Genomic DNA, 13,433 nt, shown 5'->3' on the forward strand with positions numbered 1-13,433 from the left:
ATTCACATAGCAAACTGTGTGTATGGAATTATTTCAAAAATACATAACAGTGGTCATTGGTTTAGAAGTACAACACATCGATCATGACCACAGGAAAAAAATAGTGAGCCTTCAGTCTTATAATTTGGTCCAAATAATGGAAATTTTGAAATGTGATTTTTAAAAGTACATTTTTGCTATATATTAGTTTCTACATGATTAATATGGAATTGAGATATTTTTATGCAAGATGAATACTGTCAGTGCATGCTTTAAGTAAACTAATGTGATCTTGTACATATACAAATGTAATCACTCAACTTAAACCCTACATAGAAATTTTAGCTGAGAATATAAAAACTGTATTTTTTCTTCTATGGTATAAAGATTAAATTAGAAAAGAATAAGTAAATACAATTTTGATGTAATTTTCTTCTTCTTCAATTAATAAGGAGTATGACATTAAAATAGTATCATAATCAGTTAAATTCCATTTAGGTTGACTGTAAATTTGGCACAATAATCAAACTGAGTCAATGCTTTTAGACACAGTGATATTGCTAGAACACAAATACAGTTGAAATTGGTCTCATAGGTAAAAGTAAAATATATGCACTCTCAACATGAGAAAAACACTTGGCACCACATACTTTTCAATATGGTATCAGTGAAAAACATAATTTTAAAAATCACCCCTCATTTGATAACATTTATTTTCTTAATTTGTGGCTTTGATGTGGTGTAAATTGTTGTGTTACCTACAGTCTTTCAGCACCAATGTTGGAGTTATACAACTGATGTTTGGTTTATTTTTAAAAATGTTTTGAAACTGCATTATCAAAGTACAAACTATTATATGAAAATATTGCACTGAAATACTTGAAAATGCAAGTACCAACTCTAGAATTTTAGAAATGTTGCTTCTGCTGATATTCCAAAGACAAAGATTACCTAGATTTTGAAATACAAACACTTACCTTTGAATTTAAAAGTAACTGTAATGTGTGAGGTACTAACTTTTTGGCTAAAAATGTAGATTACTTACTAAGCACACTAGATAGTTAATCAATATGCCATTGCCTTTGTCACCCGAAATCGTTTTGCATGAAGAAAATATTTTTACTTTTCTGAGAAAATAAAATCTATTTGCAAAAAATGAAATTGTAAAATAGAATGTATGCTATAGCATAAATCATGACCATGCTTGTAGGAAAACAATAAAAGCACTTGGATATATCTTGGCAAACAATACTTCTTACATATGTGATTTAATTTCTTCATATTTCTAGGTATGAAAAAAAGTACTATTAAAAGTAGATCTCAATGAATAGATTAGTCATTCATTCATTTGTATAAATTCTAAATAAATGCATTTAATGATTTTTTACTTGACATTGTATTAGACTTTATAGAAAATATAAAGCTGAATAAAGCATATAATAACTGACTTCAAATAGGTCAGTTTTGAAAAGAAAATACAGATTTTTTTTTTTTTGAGTTGGAGTCTCACTCCTTTGCTCAGACTGGAGTGCAGTGGCCGCTCCTGGCCACGGCAGCCTCGATCTGCTGGGCTCTGGCAATCCTTCCACCTCAACCTTCCAAGTAGCCGGAATTACTGGCACGTGCTACCACGCCCGGCTAATTTTTTGATTTATTGTAGAGATGCGGTCTCGCCAATTTGCCCAGGCAGGTCTCGAAAACGTGGACTCAGGCAATCTACTCACCTCAGCTTCGCAAAGCACGGGATTACAGGCTGAGCCACCGAGCCTGGTGAAAATACAGATTTTTGAGAAAATAATAGATATTATGGCAGTGTCTCAGTAACTAACACATTGATTTAGGAGCATAAAATATAAATTTTGAAAGTTTTCATACATTGTTAAATTGGTTCATGTTTTCCAGAGAAATAGAGCAAATAGGATCTATATATGTATACATATACATATATAAACATGAGCATATATACTTATGTAAGCATTATTTACCAAGATATATACATACATACATGGAGAGAGAGAGAAAGAGAGAGATTGAGATTATGAGGAATTGGCTCACATTATTATGGAGGTTGATAAATCCAAGATATTTGATGTGGGCCAGTTTTCTCGAGACCCAGGAGAAAAAATGTTGCAGACAAATTTTAAAGACAGTCTGCTGGGGACATTTTTTTCATACTCAGAAGGGTTGGAATTTTGACCTATTTGGGCCTTTAACTAATTAAATAAGGCCTATGCATATTATGAAGGAAATATGCTTATTAAAAGTTCATCAATTTAAATAACCTAATTCACATTCACTCTCTAAAATTGACACATAAACTTAACAATATCAATTACTTACTGTGACAGATACAGACAAGTGAAGCAAAAGTGAAAAGGCAAGAGAGGTTATTTTGAGTTAGAGTGGTCAAAGGAAGTTTTAAGGATGAAGCAAGATTGAGCTTAATTTTGTGGAGAATTTGAATAGGCGGAGGAAGTGTGTTCATTAAAGAAGGAGGGAACAAAATAAAAAGAACACACTCAACCTATTGATTTTTCGCAAGAAAAGCAAATCAACATATTTAGCTAAAATAAAAGTTGAAATTGTTGATGAAATAATTTTTATCATAATAGACTCACGAATTTGAACACTCTAGTTTGAGAAAAATTTTAAATGTGTCAGAATTTATTAAAATATGTTCTTAAAATCATCACAAGACCAAGAGAAATAAAAATAATTCTGTCAGAGAAAATGAATCCAGAGAAGTGAGCCCTGCATTTAATATGGCTTTTTTCTCGATTATTTTGCTAATATCAAATCTGAGCTATTGGCAGTCTTAGATGACTGGGTGCACCAATTAAAAGTCCATGGCCTGCCAAAAATGAAAATTCTGGTACATTATCCACCATATTGATCTGGAATTTTAAGGTGTGTGCCATGAGTTAAAGCTAAATTACCATAGCTAGTCACCTTTTTGTTTGCCTTTGGTGTTTTCTTTTAAAGTTACCTTCTTTATGTTTTCTTGGGAATGCTTTTCAGAGTATACACCTCACTATGTTCTATCATATTTGCCATGGAGGTGAAAATTTCTTTCCCTGCCCAAATCACCCTGCACCCTTTCTCCACCTCTATATTAAGCTAATTAATTATTAAATATTACCCTTTTTTGAAAAACTTTTCTGCTTCTTATCCCCTCCCCAATTATCCAACTATCACCATAATGAATAATCTCATAGTCCTCTATTCTATGATCCATGAAACAATTTACTGTAACAGTTATCACACTGTAGTGCAATTAATCATTTAAAAAAATTTTTTCCCTCAAAATACCATGAGCTCTCAGAAGGTCAGAAGCTATGTTTTTATAATTTTATCTTTAGAGGAAAGTGCATTGTCTGATTTAAAAGATTAAAAATTTTCTAAGTCAGGTAAAAGACAATTGTCTGCTCTTACTACTTCTATTTTACATTGTATTGTAGGTTCTTGACAGTTGTTAATTAATAAAAATGAATTTAAAATATTAAATTTAGGAAAGAAAGAAGACTAGTATTTGTAACTAACATCATGTTATATAGAGAATATTCTAAGCATCCACTAAAATCTATTAGAACTAGGAAATAAGCTCAACAGATTTGAAGGACACAATATCCATATATAAAAATCAATTGCATAAGTATGGACTATATACTAGCAAAAAATAAATGTAACAAAAGAGATGCAAAACTTGTACACAAAATAATACACATCATCATTGAAATAAATTAAAGACAAACAAATAGAAAGACATCCCATATTCATGGATTATAAGAGTTAATATGTTTAAAATGGCAATAATACCCATATTGATGTACAGATTCATCATAATCCATTAAAAATTTCAGTTCTTTTTTTTTCTTTTTAGAAATTGACAAGCTGATTCTAAAGTTTACATGGAAATGCAAAGAACTCAGAATAGCCAAAATAACTTTAAAAAAAACAAAATTGTAGGACTCGATCCCTGATTTCATAACTTACTATACATCTACAGTATTCAAGACTGTATAGTACTGTCATAAGGAAATTCATAGTGGAATAGAATTGAGATTTCAAAAATAAACCTGTATACTTATAATTAATTAATTGAAAATGGTACCAAGACAATTCAGTAGAAGGAAATAATTTTCATTTTCACAAATGATACTAGAACAAGTAAATATCCACATGTAAAGAATAAATGTAGACCCCACCTCACACATATATAAAACTAAGTCAAAATAAAAAAACATAAATATAAAAGCTGACACTATAAAAATATTATAAGAAAACATAGGAGTAAATCTATTTCCTTGGGTTAGATAATGGTTTTATAGATATGACACTAACACTACAAGTGACATAAGAAGAAAACTAGACAAATTGTACTACATAAAAATTTAAACCAGTGTGCTTCTAATTAAACAAGGAAGGAAGCTTTTAAAAATTCATGTAAGGTTTAAAATTAAGGTCCAGTGTTATGTACTGCCTTGACATTTGGTGAAATAGAGAACACCGTTCCCTTCACATTTTATATTAAAAAGATATACTAGAAAAACAGTTTTCCTTGTTAAGTGGACCAGATGCAATTTCTGCTTATTTCTGAGTTGTGAGTTTCAGTTTGCTACCAGTTACAGTTATTCAAATTAGCCAATCACATCTTCCTTCAATTATGAGGGGCCATCACACTTTGTTGCTAATAAGAAACCTACCTTTCAAAGTCAATGCTTGTCCACTATTCCTTGGTGCAACCTCTGTGTGATTATGCATGCTTGTAGTGTTCTTCTCCCCTAGGATGTGTATCTATGTGGATGAATACACTTACCTGTCCAGTAACATGTGCTATGTGTTTGGCCATTCTCATAACTCTAGAATGAGAATCTTTCTCTCACCAACAAGGTAAGTAGGAGGTGATTGTAACAATAGCCCTATTTAAAAAATGGGCAGAGAACATTAACAGACACTTCTTAAAAGAAGACATACAAGCAGCCAACAGATACATGAAAAAATTCCCACCCTCACTAATCATCAGAGAAATGCAAATCAAAACCACATTGAGATACCATCTAACTCCAGTAAGGGTGGCCTTCATTAATAGATCAAAAAACAACAGATGCTGGTGGAGTGCAGAGAAGGGGGCACTTCTACACTGTTGGTAGGAGTGTAAACTAGCTCAACCACTATGGAAAACAGTGTGGTGATTTCTAAAGGAACTAGAAATTAACCTTCTATACAGTCCAGCAATCCCTCTTCTGGGAATATACCTGGAGAAACTAAAATTGGTCTATAAAAAAGACACCTGCACATGCATGTTCATTGCCACACTATTCACAATAGCAAAAACATGGAACCAACCCTACTGTCCATCAGAAATAAACTGGATAAAGGAAATGTGGTATCTATACATGATGGAATATTGTACAGTCATAAAGAAGGACAAAATCATGGAGTTTGCAGCAAATTTAATGAAGTTGGAGGCAATCATACTTAATGATCTATGAAACAAAATACTACATGTTCTCACTCATAAATGCGACCTGAACATTAATCACAATAGCACAAGGGAAGGATTGGCAGTTGCGTGGTACTGCAGGGGAGGAAGGCATGTAACAACATAAAGGGTGCCCAGTCCTAAACCATGGGAAGTGAGGACCAATTAGAGGCCCAAACTTCACCTGCATGTAGATTACTTATGTACCTAATCCTGACTTGTACCCCACATCTTTATAATGAAATAAAGTTAAAAGATTAAAAAAAATCAAAAATCAAAACACAATTGTCATCATGAACAGGCTGAGCTGTACATTATTGTGGACACCTGGTCAGTTCTACTAAACTATTCTTGGCTAACTAAGTGATTCCATGGTAGTGGAAATCTGCCTTTAACCAAACTACCAGTTACTGATGGTCTTGGTCTTGCACTTTGGTTTTGCACTCTGGCTTATAAAGCACCCTTTTTGTCTCTCTGTTGATTGTTTCTATCTCTTTCTGTTCTAAAATGTTCTTATCTCAAAGACAAAAATTGTTATTGACTATAATCTAGCATGATGTATTGTTGATTTTGGCCTTTGGGAGGTGATATCTGAGGCTACTGCCTATAAAAGTGACAACAAAAAGTACTCTTTGACAAACTGTTTGACATTAGAGTCATCCTAGAGCTCTCTGGTCAATGTGTCTAGCCTGGCACCTCTGTTTGAGGTGTTGAAATATTTTAGAATTAGTGGTAGTTGTTGTACATTTTTGTAAATGTACTGATAACAACTAAAATACATTGTACTCTCAAATGGCATATTTTATTTTATGTGAACATCTTAATGAAGGTTATTTTTATCTTGAGAAATTTAGTTACACTTTCAAGATATTGCCACCTATGTTTATATGTGTGTGCATATTAATCTAATAAAACCTATTATCACTATTTGTCATTTCCTAAATGTTAAAAAAGAGGAGATCTTCTTAAGAAATTAAAAAAAAATTTGGTCTTATAAAGTGAAAGTGATAATTTTGATGAGAGTAGTAATTTTGACAACTTTCACAACTTGGTGATTAACTTCTATGTTTATAGGCATCTATAATTCCAAATTAAAATGTGAGCTTTTTTTTTTGAGAGGAAAAAATTGATTTGTTGTGTTTGCTAATTTCTCTAAATAAGATAGTAAAAATAATTTTCTTTTTTTAAATAAGACGTTTATACAGCATCATAATCAGTCCATTACATTTAGCAATCAACATTATGGGTGCAAAAAAAAATCTACATTTGAAACACTTTATTGGAATGCTTTACTCTTTCCACAGAACAAAAACTAAAATCACCTGTTATACAATTAGTCACAAACACAGTCCTCGAGGGTTTTGCCCATATACATGAGTATTGTCAAAACATGTTTTCTTTGTAGCAACTAGGACCTGCCACCACTGTGCTTGGCTGAGTTCACAAATCTGTTGTTACCTATAGTATCCCTGTCAATTCTCTGACTCTCCTCACCTGCTACACTTTGTTTTCTGGCAGTAATTAAAATATGCCACTGTCATAGTTGCTGCTGCTAATGGAAGCACAATAATCACCTTGGCTTCGTGGTTTGGCAAAGTATTGGCTTCCACAACCGTAAGGGCCAGAGATTCTGCCTCCAACGTTTCCCACCTTCATGGGTCTATAATTTGAAGACTGATTGTTGTAACTGTCAAAATCATTGTAGCTTCCATCACCTCCAAAATGGCTTCCATCATTACCAAATCCATTATAGTCATCTCCACTGCTACTATATCCACCACCACCAAAGGTGACTCCAAAACCACCACAACACCTAGTTTCCTCCTTGATCAAAGTTGTCATTTCCACTGAAACCACCTCCATGACCACCACTGAAGTTTCCCGAACCACTTAGACCTTTTTGGCTCGATGAAGCACTGGCCATCTCTTGCTTAGACAGGGCGTTCCTTACTTGACACTTGTGATCACTCACAATATGGGATTTCTGAATGATGATTTTATTCATGATTGTCATCAAAGGTTATGAATGCAAATCTTCCCTTGCCACTGCCTCGGTCAGTCATGATTTAAATCACTTCAGTTTTCCCATACTGTTGAAAATAAACTCTTAGGTGATGTTTTTCCATGTCTTTAATGCCAACAAATATCTTTTGCACAGTTATGTGGGCACCTGGTCCTTGAGAATCCTCCCTAAAAAGAGCTGTCTTTGTCTCAACAACTCTTCCATCCACCTTGTGTGGCCTCGCATTCATGGCTGCATCTACCTTCTCCACAGCAGCATACGTAACAAATCCAAAGCCCCTGAAAAGGTTGTTCGGGCCTCTCATTACCAGTCTGTGAGTGTTCCCAATTCATCAGGCTTTCATGGGTGGTTTTAAAGCTCAGCCCTTTGATGAAGAGCTTCCGTATCTGTTCAGGCTCCTTGGAGGAATCTGACTTGGGCATAACAGCTTTGGGGTGAAAGACTTTAGCAAGCTTCCTCACAGGCATCCAAGGACAGAAAGGAATAAGCTAATGAATGTATCTCTGTGATTCAAATCTTAGATTTTTGACTTGGAGTCTCTGTCACCCAGTCTGGAGTGCAGTGGTGTAATTATAGATACTACAGCCTTGACTTTCTGGGCTCCAGCTATCCTTCTGCCTCAGCCTCCAAAGTAACTGGTACTACAGGCACACACCTCCCTGACCAGCTAATTTTTTTTATTCATTGTAAAGGTGAGTCTTGCCATGTAGCCCAGTCTTTTCTCAAACCCCTGACGCAGGCAATCCTCTTACCTGTTCCTCCCAATGTTCTGGGATTACAAGCATGAACCACCACACCCAGCCCCAAATTATGATAAGAACATGCCTGGTTGTGGGTATGTTTCTGCTTATTCTAGGTCGAGTTTGTTAATTTTTTTGATTTTTGTCTTTTCATGATGTTTTAGAATTTCTCACACTGTTTCTGTGTTGTTTCCTCCATTCTGCTTTTTTAATAGATTGTTTGTCTCTTTGTTGATATTCTTATGTTGCTGATTTTCTTCAGTTATCTGTTTTCCTTTTTAGCTTATTAAGCATTGTTAAGGTTGTTATTTGATTTCTTTCCCAGAGAATATTTATGTCTCCAATTCTTTAAGGTTGATCTTTGAATTCTTGTTGCTGTTCTTTTATAACTGAGTCATTGTCTCTGATTCTTTGTATGCTTTGTGATACTTTCTTGGCATTTTGTGATTTAAAAAAGAGCTACTGTCATAATCGTTATGGAGTTGCTTTCTCTACATATATTGTGACACTGATCACTATGTTAGACATTCTAAGGGACATTCAACCTCTTCTCATGGTGTGTCTTCTCTAGAATTTTGCATCTCCTCTTGCAGTTAGAGTTTGACCGTGTTTCTTTTCAAGGCCTCATAATTACTATAACTGTGAAATGTCTATGGTACTGTAGTTTCTCTAGTGCTGTAAGTGGCTACAGTATCAACAGACTCAACCTATCATGCAAAGTTTATCACCTCTTCTTAGCTATCTTATTCCACATCAGAGAATCTATACTGGAGAGCAGCCTCTCAAATATGAAGCACGAGGGAAATCTTTCACTGGTGCTCCAACTGTTCTCAACAGGAGGCCATTCATACACAACAAATTTCCTACAACTGAAATGACTACAAAAATCAGGTTGCTGTGGTTCTCTAATATCACGTTCCAGTACAATATCTGCTTAGTGGGGTTCAGGCATTCTCACTCCTCTGAAGAGATTTCTATGGCCACATCCTTGAATGTCAACAGCCCCTGAGAATCACCCATTTTTTCCTTTCCCTCCTACTTCTCTGGGATTTCATCTCTGGTGAGATTATCTAATCAAGTCACACCTTGTCTTTTGGGATAGTTTTCCTTCCTTTACTACTGCAAGATCATCCAGAGGACAGGAATCATTACTGTCTTTTCCCCTCAAGAACAGTGATGTGTCATCTCGCAGCTTCTGGGTGTCCTGGCGTCCTCCCCATGGACTCCCAGGACCTGCAGGTCACAGGAAACAGAGGCTGAAGTGAAGACATACAACACACATGGATCCCGGAAAGCAGCACAAAGCTGCAAAGACGACCCAGTTCTGTGCGCAGGTGCGGGAGCCAAAGGCCGGGTCAGAGTCTGGAAGCCATCACCTCACTTCCGGCTCCTATGTGATTGGCCAATTCAGACCTCAGCATTCCATTGAGTGGATAAGGCTCCAGGCCCCACCTCTCTGATTTTGAGTGACAGGAGATGCAATCAGACGTGGGCTGCATGAGGCAAGAAAAGGTTGAGATTTCTCCCAGCACCGGAATGTGATGGGGAGGTGTAGGGTAGTGGGCCCCTCGTAGGACATACTGGAAAAACTGACGTCTTCATGGTTCCTGGTAGGTGGGTCTTAGAGCCACAGGAGTACAATTCCAGTATGTCCCGGGGAAGGTGGTGTCGTCCTACAGTCCAGCGACCCAGTGACCAGGAGCGATGAAGACTCCTATCATGCCCCAAGAGGGGCCCACAATCCTGCGCCTCCTCCCAACCCCCAGTCTCCGGGGCAAGGAGAAATCTTTAAAGATGATTTTCTGACAAGTTTTTGTTAAAACATATAAAGAGGTATCTTTCTCCTCTTCATTATCTAAATAATTGCTCCAGACTCCACTTTAGTTATCTAGACTCAGTCTTAATATTTAGATTAAGCATTAATTAAGTAATGAAATGGCCGTTAACAGTATAAAGTGAATAAATTTGAAAAGATTCAAATTTCACAGTGAAAGATTTTCTTCCTGTTTATCCTCTGTATTAAATATATTTTCAGTGATTACACTAATTATGTCTTAAAATGTTAGCAAGGGACATTGGTATACTCTTTGAAACATCTGTTCATAGATTTTATAACAAATGCAGTGTATCTTATTAGTGTTTTTGTTTCATATTCCACAACTATAGAGTGAGAAAGAGAAATATTATTTAGTAGGGTATCAGTAATTATTTTAAATGACCTCTATTTTAGCATATCTAATCTTGAATAATATGCTTTCTTAATAATGTCTACTAATCATTCTGTTCTGTTTTTTTCAACAATATAGGCACAGCATTTTATCACTGCAAATTTTATTCACATGAGCATCAGCAATGATGGCTCTAGTATATTAAAGCAGTTCTCAGAATTAACTAGTACAATGATAATCTCTTCTTGTTATTACACCACAAAAATCAAGATAATCCAGTGGCAAAAGAGAGAATAAGTGACTTCTTTATTGGTTGTATTATTTTGCTTTCAGCTTCATTGTTATGAAGGTATTAGTGGTTAATCTTATATTTTATGATACAAAATTATTTTTTTCAAATAAAGGCATTTGAGTTTCCTGATTATTTGAATACCTGAAGTAGAGTTAGGCTAACTTCAGCCCACTGGCTGTTGACCCATAGCCTGTTTTTATAAAAAAATATAGTTTTACTGGAACATGAATGAGCCTATTAGTTCATTAATTTTGTATGGTTGCTTTCATATGATAATAGCACATTTGGCCAGTTAGGATAAAGACCACTTACTCACAAAGCTAAAAGTGTTTACTCTCTGGTTCTTTACATAATAGGTTGGCTGATCTCTTTGTCTAGAGTGAGAAAGCCAGATGTAGAAACTATAGTACTTGTCTGGTTATTTCACTTTATTTTAAAAATGAGAAAGCTCAGCCTATTACATCAGACAGCTAAGTTGTAATCATAACAATACTTGTCAAAAGAAATAATAAAACAAAAAGTCAAAAATATGATTTATTAAGTCCACTCTGTCCCAAGTATTATGCAAAAGGGGTAATCATTTATCAATTTACAAATGTGAAATGTATGACTCAGAGTTTTAAAAACACTCATGTAGTACATGGTGAAGGCAAACTTGTGAATCTATCTTTTTCAAAACATCTGGGTTTTTTTTCATTCTACCAAATCAATTTCTTCAATAAAGTGTTACATTTTCTAAATTTCTAAACTTGTGTCAGTTTGTTCCGATATATAAGTAACTACTTTCTACAATGGCATTTATATTACAATGCCAAAGTCATAAACTGTAATTGATCCAGGATCAAGGACCTATTTATTTTGTTGATTATCAGATAGGATACTTTATCATAAATTTTAAGTGTCTTAATCCTGTTAAGACAATGTCCATCAATAAGGTCCATCAATAAGGTAAATTGGTAGAAAACCAATTGAAAGAGAAAACATCAATATCGTTAAACACTATTGTCTGAAAAATGTGTTTTTTGAACAAAAAAATTTGCTGCGTCAAAGTTTCAGACTATTGAAACATAATTTAAAGTTTTCATTTTTATGTAACAAAAGGTCAACTTAAAAAAACATAATATCATCATAGATAAGTAAACTGACTCACAAAATATGGGAATAAAAATATTTTTAAATGCCACCGACAGAAAGTGTACTTACTGCAATCTACAATATGTACTGAAACAGAAATTAGAAAAAGAGACACTGTTCTCTGATTTTGTTGTTAGCAAATCATATTTTAACAATTAATGATCTTTTTCATTACTTTTTATTTATTCTTCTCTATTTTATCTTAGGCAGCACTTTAAAAAGAAATAGCAAATAGCACATTCACAATTCATAAAAGTTCATTATTGAACTAACTAGAAATGTATCTAATCACCCAAATGTAATTTACTAACATAAGAGCCTATCTACCAATAACAATTATTGCTTTGGAAGAATAATTTAATTTACTACTACCATTCAGTATAATGCATGTATTTTATAAGAACTCAACAAAGAAACTTTGACACATTAATAAGTGAAATATATTTACTTTTTCTCCTCATAAATTTTTGTAGAAAGAGGTGTATCTTAGATAGAGAAATTTCCAATATCATATGTGGATAATGCAATACACACACTTAAGTATTTTCTGTAAGACAGTTTTAACAACATTCATGTATCCCCTCTCTACCAGAGATTCTATATTCACTATGCATCAAAGTTTGCTCCTTCGAAAGTTCTTAGTGAGATTGTTAATTTGATAGCACAAATCCTGCAAGCCATGTTCACCTACATCATAACATCAATCTGCCTTTCATGCTTTCTTAAGTATGTTTTTTTTGTTTGTTTCACTTTAATATTCCTCACTATTGAAGAAAATTGACTCTACTACTGCCATGTCTCACTATTACATTTTACCCATCCTGTTGGAAATAAAGTTCGTATTTTCTGGCCACATAGATATGGAGTAATGTGAGAAAAGAGCCACCCGTATCACTACATCTATTCCTACCAAGAGATGTCCCTCTTGTAGATATTATATTTATCTTCAAAAAGATGTTTTAATTTCAGTAAAGAGATTCATTTTTGTGCATGTGTGTGTATGAATTCTTTATTGTTTAGTGCTAAGATGCTAGCAACCAAAATATATGCCAATGCAGTTTTGTTTTTATATAAAGCTTTAGAAATGAAAGTCTTTGCTAATAGATGTTCTAGATACAGACTCCTACTAAAAAAAGAGCAAAGCAATGCTATTATTATTATTATTATTTTAGAAAAAAATAGTCTACAGAAATAGATTGATAAAGAGGACTTTTTTAGAATTACTATCCCTTAGCAACTAATTTGCATGTGACTCCTTAAGTTCTACTGGTACTAGAAGCTCTACTTTCAAATAAATATTTTTACTTGGATTAAAATTGTGAATTTATGTCCACATATGCAAACAAGTGTATATTCATATCATTTCATAGGTGCTTGATTTCTCATATAACTATATAGACTATTTTGAGTTACATATCTCATAGACTTTTTTTGGTGTAATTAATTTTGTGGTATATAATTAAATCATTAAATCATGATGTTTCTTAGAAAATCTATTACCTCCTTTATTCAAATCTGCAAGCCATTTTTCATTTGCAATTCATGTTCACTCCACCTTCACTCTAACAATAAGCAGCTAATAAAATAAGTGAGATAAAATGCTATCAATCAAAGC

General features: G+C 34.0%; 1 pseudogene; it reads right to left on the minus strand.

Moving 5' to 3' along the window:
* Positions 1-6,982: 6,982 nt before the first annotated feature.
* LOC103257368 lies at positions 6,983-7,906 on the minus strand (annotated as a pseudogene).
* Positions 7,907-13,433: the final 5,527 nt, after the last annotated feature.

The sequence above is a fragment of the Carlito syrichta genome, unplaced genomic scaffold (assembly GCF_000164805.1).
Source record: "Carlito syrichta isolate Samal-C Ts95f unplaced genomic scaffold, Tarsius_syrichta-2.0.1 Scaffold301661, whole genome shotgun sequence".
Classification (NCBI taxonomy): Eukaryota; Metazoa; Chordata; class Mammalia; order Primates; family Tarsiidae; genus Carlito; species Carlito syrichta.